This window comes from Schistocerca gregaria, chromosome X (genome assembly GCF_023897955.1).
Source record: "Schistocerca gregaria isolate iqSchGreg1 chromosome X, iqSchGreg1.2, whole genome shotgun sequence".
Taxonomy (NCBI): Eukaryota; Metazoa; Arthropoda; class Insecta; order Orthoptera; family Acrididae; genus Schistocerca; species Schistocerca gregaria.
Genome location: NC_064931.1, coordinates 473,306,263 through 473,313,762, shown reverse-complemented (window position 1 = coordinate 473,313,762; position 7,500 = coordinate 473,306,263). Strand labels below are relative to the sequence as shown.

The 7,500-nt window shown below is 54.7% G+C and overlaps 3 non-coding genes across 3 annotated transcripts in view; all 3 read right to left on the bottom strand.

Moving 5' to 3' along the window:
• Positions 1–1,050, bottom strand: part of LOC126300111 (large subunit ribosomal RNA) — a 4,222-nt gene extending 3,172 nt beyond the window's left edge. Inside the window, exon 1 of the ribosomal RNA XR_007552907.1 lies at positions 1–1,050. This exon is cut by the window's left edge and continues 3,172 nt beyond it. This is a non-coding gene — a ribosomal RNA (large subunit ribosomal RNA).
• Positions 1,051–1,238: 188 nt separating this feature from the next.
• Positions 1,239–1,393, bottom strand: LOC126300001 (5.8S ribosomal RNA). Its single transcript, XR_007552846.1, has one exon. It is a non-coding gene; the product is annotated as a 5.8S ribosomal RNA (ribosomal RNA).
• A 368-nt stretch (positions 1,394–1,761) lies between these two features.
• Positions 1,762–3,654, bottom strand: LOC126300100 (small subunit ribosomal RNA). Its single transcript, XR_007552899.1, has one exon. It is a non-coding gene; the product is annotated as a small subunit ribosomal RNA (ribosomal RNA).
• Between the last annotated feature and the right edge of the window lie 3,846 nt (positions 3,655–7,500).

The following is a 7,500-nucleotide window of genomic DNA, read 5'->3' as shown; positions in this document are numbered from 1 at the left end:
AGGGCGGGGAAGCCCCATCCTCCCTCGGCCCGCGCAAGGCGAGACCTTCACTTTCATTACGCCTTTAGGTTTCGTACAGCCCAATGACTCGCGCACATGTTAGACTCCTTGGTCCGTGTTTCAAGACGGGTCGTGAAATTGTCCAAAGCTGAAGCGCCGCTGACGGGAGCGATTATTCCGCCCGAGAGCATCCCGAGCCAACAGCGGCGCGGGTCCGGGGCCGGGCCAGGTAGGTCCGTCATCCGGGAAGAACCGCGCGCGCTTGCCGGGAGCCCGAGCGCCCAAAGGGGCGAATCGACTCCTCCAGATATACCGCCGAGCAGCCAGCCAGGACACCGGGGCTCTGCCCAACAGACGCGAACCGAGGCCCGCGGAAGGACAGGCTGCGCACCCGGGCCGTAGGCCGGCACCCAGCGGGTCGCGACGTCCTACTAGGGGAGAAGTGCGGCCCACCGCACACCGGAACGGCCCCACCCCGCGGCGAGTGGAAAGGCAACCGGACACGACCCCGCCGCGGATTGCTCCGCGCGGGCGGCCGGCCCCATCTGCCGAGGGCGGGGGCCAGTGGCCGGATGGGCGTGAATCTCACCCGTTCGACCTTTCGGACTTCTCACGTTTACCCCAGAACGGTTTCACGTACTTTTGAACTCTCTCTTCAAAGTTCTTTTCAACTTTCCCTCACGGTACTTGTTCGCTATCGGTCTCGTGGTCATATTTAGTCTCAGATGGAGTTTACCACCCACTTGGAGCTGCACTCTCAAGCAACCCGACTCGAAGGAGAGGTCCCGCCGACGCTCGCACCGGCCGCTACGGGCCTGGCACCCTCTACGGGCCGTGGCCTCATTCAAGTTGGACTTGGGCTCGGCGCGAGGCGTCGGGGTAGTGGACCCTCCCAAACACCACATGCCACGACAGGCGGCAGCCTGCGGGGTTCGGTGCTGGACTCTTCCCTGTTCGCTCGCCGCTACTGGGGGAATCCTTGTTAGTTTCTTTTCCTCCGCTTAGTAATATGCTTAAATTCAGCGGGTAGTCTCGCCTGCTCTGAGGTCGTTGTACGAGGTGTCGCACGCCACACCGCCAGCCGGCTGTGCACGCTACCGAGAAAGTACCGGTATGCGAACCGCCAGGCGACGGGCGCGCATCGCACGTTTAAGGAGACGCGGCCGGCCACACAGGCGACCACGACACTCCCACGTCTCCGAAGCGGGACAAACGCCGCGCGCTTCAGTATACGTAGCCGACCCTCAGCCAGACGTGGCCCGGGAACGGAATCCATGGACCGCAATGTGCGTTCGAAACGTCGATGTTCATGTGTCCTGCAGTTCACATGTCGACGCGCAATTTGCTGCGTTCTTCATCGACCCACGAGCCGAGTGATCCACCGTCCTGGGTGATCTTTTCCTTTTCAGTCTCCCACTGTCTCTTTCAAGACAGTAGCATTTGCGGGACTGAGGCGTCTGACGGCCCCTGTTCCACTATTTTTTTTTGTGTCCAACGGCCTCACAGCCGATGGGCGTCGTACGGCTCCACACCGGAGCGGACAGGCACTCGGGCGAACGTCATTCAAAACCGGCGCCAGGCGCCAGGTACCGCAGGCCAGCCGCTCCAGAGCTTCAGCGCTCGTACCACACAACAACAACACTTCCGCTAGTTTTGAGAGGCACGCGTGGTTCCGCACGCGGCGCACGGCCACTGCCGTACAGGTAGCGTGTTGCGCGACACGACACGACACGCACATCGAAAGACATGCAGTCTAGTCGGTAATGATCCTTCCGCAGGTTCACCTACGGAAACCTTGTTACGACTTTTACTTCCTCTAAATGATCAAGTTTGGTCATCTTTCCGGTAGCATCGGCAACGACAGAGTCGATGCCGCGTACCAGTCCGAAGACCTCACTAAATCATTCAATCGGTAGTAGCGACGGGCGGTGTGTACAAAGGGCAGGGACGTAATCAACGCGAGCTTATGACTCGCGCTTACTGGGAATTCCTCGTTCATGGGGAACAATTGCAAGCCCCAATCCCTAGCACGAAGGAGGTTCAGCGGGTTACCCCGACCTTTCGGCCTAGGAAGACACGCTGATTCCTTCAGTGTAGCGCGCGTGCGGCCCAGAACATCTAAGGGCATCACAGACCTGTTATTGCTCAATCTCGTGCGGCTAGAAGCCGCCTGTCCCTCTAAGAAGAAAAGTAATCGCTGACAGCACGAAGGATGTCACGCGACTAGTTAGCAGGCTAGAGTCTCGTTCGTTATCGGAATTAACCAGACAAATCGCTCCACCAACTAAGAACGGCCATGCACCACCACCCACCGAATCAAGAAAGAGCTATCAATCTGTCAATCCTTCCGGTGTCCGGGCCTGGTGAGGTTTCCCGTGTTGAGTCAAATTAAGCCGCAGGCTCCACTCCTGGTGGTGCCCTTCCGTCAATTCCTTTAAGTTTCAGCTTTGCAACCATACTTCCCCCGGAACCCAAAAGCTTTGGTTTCCCGGAGGCTGCCCGCCGAGTCATCGGAGGAACTGCGGCGGATCGCTGGCTGGCATCGTTTATGGTTAGAACTAGGGCGGTATCTGATCGCCTTCGAACCTCTAACTTTCGTTCTTGATTAATGAAAACATACTTGGCAAATGCTTTCGCTTCTGTTCGTCTTGCGACGATCCAAGAATTTCACCTCTAACGTCGCAATACGAATGCCCCCGCCTGTCCCTATTAATCATTACCTCGGGTTCCGAAAACCAACAAAATAGAACCGAGGTCCTATTCCATTATTCCATGCACACAGTATTCAGGCGGGCTTGCCTGCTTTAAGCACTCTAATTTGTTCAAAGTAAACGTGCCGGCCCACCGAGACACTCAACAAAGAGCACCCTGGTAGGATTTAAACGGGGTCCGCCTCGGGACGCGAAAGCACCCCTTCGGCTCGCCCCACCGGCAGGACGTCCCACGATACATGCCAGTTAAACACCGACGGGCGGTGAACCAACAGCGTGGGACACAAATCCAACTACGAGCTTTTTAACCGCAACAACTTTAATATACGCTATTGGAGCTGGAATTACCGCGGCTGCTGGCACCAGACTTGCCCTCCAATAGATACTCGTTAAAGGATTTAAAGTGTACTCATTCCGATTACGGGGCCTCGGATGAGTCCCGTATCGTTATTTTTCGTCACTACCTCCCCGTGCCGGGAGTGGGAAATTTGCGCGCCTGCTGCCTTCCTTGGATGTGGTAGCCGTTTCTCAGGCTCCCTCTCCGGAATCGAACCCTGATTCCCCGTTACCCGTTACAACCATGGTAGGCGCAGAACCTACCATCGACAGTTGATAAGGCAGACATTTGAAAGATGCGTCGCCGGTACGAGGACCGTGCGATCAGCCCAAAGTTATTCAGAGTCACCAAGGCAAACGGACCAGACAAGCCAATCCGATTGGTTTTGATCTAATAAAAGCGTCCCTTCCATCTCTGGTCGGGACTCTGTTTGCATGTATTAGCTCTAGAATTACCACAGTTATCCAAGTAACGTGGGTACGATCTAAGGAACCATAACTGATTTAATGAGCCATTCGCGGTTTCACCTTAATGCGGCTTGTACTGAGACATGCATGGCTTAATCTTTGAGACAAGCATATGACTACTGGCAGGATCAACCAGGGAGCTGCGTCAACTAGAGCTGAGCAGCCGGCCGCCCGGGAGTGTGTCCCGGGGGCCCGCGCGAACACGCAAGCGTCCGCTCAATTATTCTGCAAACAGGAGGAGGCCGAGCTCCCCTGCACGATACACCTCGAAACCCTCTCAGGTCCCGGCGGCGCGCAGCGCCGTCCTAGGTACTTGGTCGGTTTCGAGAGAGGCGCAATCGCCCGGAGTTAGGCGAGTAGACGGTTTTAGTGCGAACACCCTTGCTCCCAACTGAGCTTGCCGCTGCCGACAGAGGCCCGGGAGCGTGCTGTCGTGGCATTGCCGGCGGGAGACAACACGCGCCACCTATGGTGACCGGCAGCTCCAACGCCAGCGCCACACAAGGGCAAAGCCCCACTTGGGTGCAGAAGCGAACTCTCCCAGCACAGCGCACGCGCCAACACGTCCGCACAACTGCGATACAAACCACCTGCGAGAACCGCTGGGGCGACCGAGCAGCAGACGGCGTCGCGGCGCCGAGTGCCAGGCGGCGGCGCATCCTCAACGCACACAGTCCTCAATCAGACCAGCACACTGCAGATGTCCACCGCGCTTCGCACCGGGCTCGGCTGAACCAACTTTGGCCGCCAGGCGCCGCGTGCAGGGTGCGCCGCAGCGTAGCTGCGCCGCCTGCCGAGCCCGTCGGCTGGCGCTCCTGCCACTCGGCGCCCCCCACCAGCCGCCTGTTGCGCGTGCGCCCACGCAGCGCGCGGCCAACACGCCGGGCGGCCCCCCTTCACCGGCCGGGAACAGTCCCACCAAGCCACCGCCGCGTATCGCTTCATACCCACATGGGCCTAGTCACGTGTGTGGATGTGGCGGGTACCGCTGAAACAACCGGTTAATAGCTGTACCGATCGTCGCCATCACAGATTCACCTCCAGCGTGAACAACCGCTCAACAACGGATTTCCAGTTCATTTGCGTATCTTGGGCAGTAAACGTAGATGTCCACCTACATTTGCGAATTCAACAATTCTTGCATGCCAGGATGTCATGTGTCACGACACGCTACATCAGACCACATACACACTGCGACATGTGCAGAAGAGAACACGTGGAAGGTGGCCCGCGCACGTATGCGATGTCCCTTCCGCGATCCACTGTCAACCGGCATCTGCGGCATGTCCCAGATATGGAACGCGGTCCACCAGGGTAGCACTTTGTGTGAGGCAATACGACAAAGTCGGAATACACGCGTCACTACATCACACGGCTCACGCTGACCTGACCTGACTCACCGCACCACCACCCCCAGCGACCCAGGGTGACATACAATGCGTTCGTACGTTCCTCCCACACGCCTCTACGGCGTACCACAGTGCAACCTAGCTGTTATTGGGAGACGAGACAAGTAGCATCGAGCACAACATATGGAAATTGAGATTCGACACCGTTGGGCACAGCCAGCGTACGGTCACACGTATCACACTACTTCACTCTGTACGTAACTACCGATGATCGGTACAGCGTGTGGGTTACGCGTACGACATCAGCGGACAATGGACACAGACCATACCACGACGTACACTGAGGGCGTCGACATCTGAACGCAACTGAACAGCTGCGAGGCTCATTTAACACTCAAACGCCAGACCGACCAGCTTGAGAGGACGGAGACACAAAGAGAGGGGCAGAGGGGGGGGGGGGCGATATAGTCCTATTGCAGTACAATTGACAGTGGATAGCGGGAATATGTGGAAAGTAAGCAACACTCGCAAGACATCTACATGAGGATAACAACGACACCAGAGATTCCGAGCAGTGAACTATGTTAGGCAAAGGGACAACGTGGGTTAGGTTAAGGGACAACGTGGGTTAGGTTAAGGGACAACGTGGGTTAGGTTAAGGGACAACGTGGGTTAGGTTAAGGGACAACGTGGGTTAGGTTAAGGGACAACGTGGGTTAGGTTAAGGGACAACGTGGGTTAGGTTAAGGGACAACGTGGGTTAGGTTAAGGGACAACGTGGGTTAGGTTAAGGGACAACGTGGGTTAGGTTAAGGGACAACGTGGGTTAGGTTAAGGGACAACGTGGGTTAGGTTAAGGGACAACGTGGGTTAGGTTAAGGGACAACGTGGGTTAGGTTAAGGGACAACGTGGGTTAGGTTAAGGGACAACGTGGGTTAGGTTAAGGGACAAATTGAGTTAGGTTAAGGGACAAATTGAGTTAGGTTAAGGGACAAATTGAGTTAGGTTAAGGGACAAATTGAGTTAGGTTAAGGGACAAATTGAGTTAGGTTAAGGGACAAATTGAGTTAGGTTAAGGGACAAATTGAGTTAGGTTAAGTGACAAATTGAGTTAGGTTAAGGGACAAATTGAGTTAGGTTAAGGGACAACGTGGGTTAGGTTAAGGGACAAATTGAGTTAGGTTAAGGGACAAATTGAGTTAGGTTAAGGGACAAATTGAGTTAGGTTAAGGGACAAATTGAGTTAGGTTAAGGGACAAATTGAGTTAGGTTAAGGGACAAATTGAGTTAGGTTAAGGGACAAATTGAGTTAGGTTAAGGGACAAATTGAGTTAGGTTAAGGGACAAATTGAGTTAGGTTAAGGGACAAATTGAGTTAGGTTAAGGGACAAATTGAGTTAGGTTAAGGGACAAATTGAGTTAGGTTAAGGGATAATCTGGTACAACCACAGTTAGGTTAAGCGATAATCTGGTACAGCCACAGTTAGGTTAAGCGATAATCTGGTACAGCCACAGTTAGGTTAAGCGATAATCTGGTACAGCCACAGTTAGGTTAAGCGATAATCTGGTACAGCCACAGTTAGGTTAAGCGATAATCTGGTACAGCCACAGTTAGGTTAAGCGATAATCTGGTACAGCCACAGTTAGGTTAAGCGATAATCTGGTACAGCCACAGTTAGGTTAAGCGATAATCTGGTAAAACCACAGTTAGGTTAAGCGATAAAGTTGGTTAAATTTGGTATTGTGTGGGAAGGGGGCAGAGAGGGGGGGGGGGTGGATAGTGGTGGCAGTACGCGGATGCCTGAGTCACCGTCAGATACGTCACGTCGGTTCGATGCTTGTAGCAAGAGGCTGGCGGGTCTGTGTCTCTCACTTCTGCAATTTTTCATGTGGTATAACACGAGGGCGGGTGGTGATATTTGGTGCCCCTCTGTGTAGGATGTGTGTTGGTGGTGTTGGTTTATCTGAGCAATGGTAGTTGTCGGAGGAGTGTGGTATTGTGCTTTTATAGGTGGACCTACTGGTCTGGTTATCATAGTGTCGACGGTGCAATGTGGCAGAGAGGGTGCACTCGACATTGTCGCATTCCAGATGTTTACGTATTGTGTGTCTCCGTTGCAGGCCGAGAGTAGTGCATGTTCGAGTGTCTGGCTGACGTGCGATTCACGTTGTGTGCCCAGTCTTACAGCACGTATAGGGACATTCGCATAAATCATCTATATGTGGCCTTGCATCATTTACTAAGCAGTGCCGTGAGACGACCGAACTATTAGGAAAGTACTGATGTACCGCATAATGTTTACCTTCCACCACACGGCGAGTATCGACTGTGCCCAGCGTTGCCACCGCAGGCAGCGGTCACCGTCACCATTGTGCGGCGGAACGGAACATCTATATCCTCAGAGGAGCACTCTTTGCCGCCGGGCGTCAGGTCTCGCGGCCTGCCGGCCAGCGCCCATGACGAACTTACTGCATGTATAGGGACAGCGGGAATTTGGCATACTTGATATAACTCTTCATGAGACGCAAGATATAGGGGTGGATTGCAACTTACGACTGCGAGAAAAGTCCGCCGTTCATCCGCCGGAGTTGCGATTTCGGCGGGGCACGTACGGTCGCGGGTGGAGCACTTGGT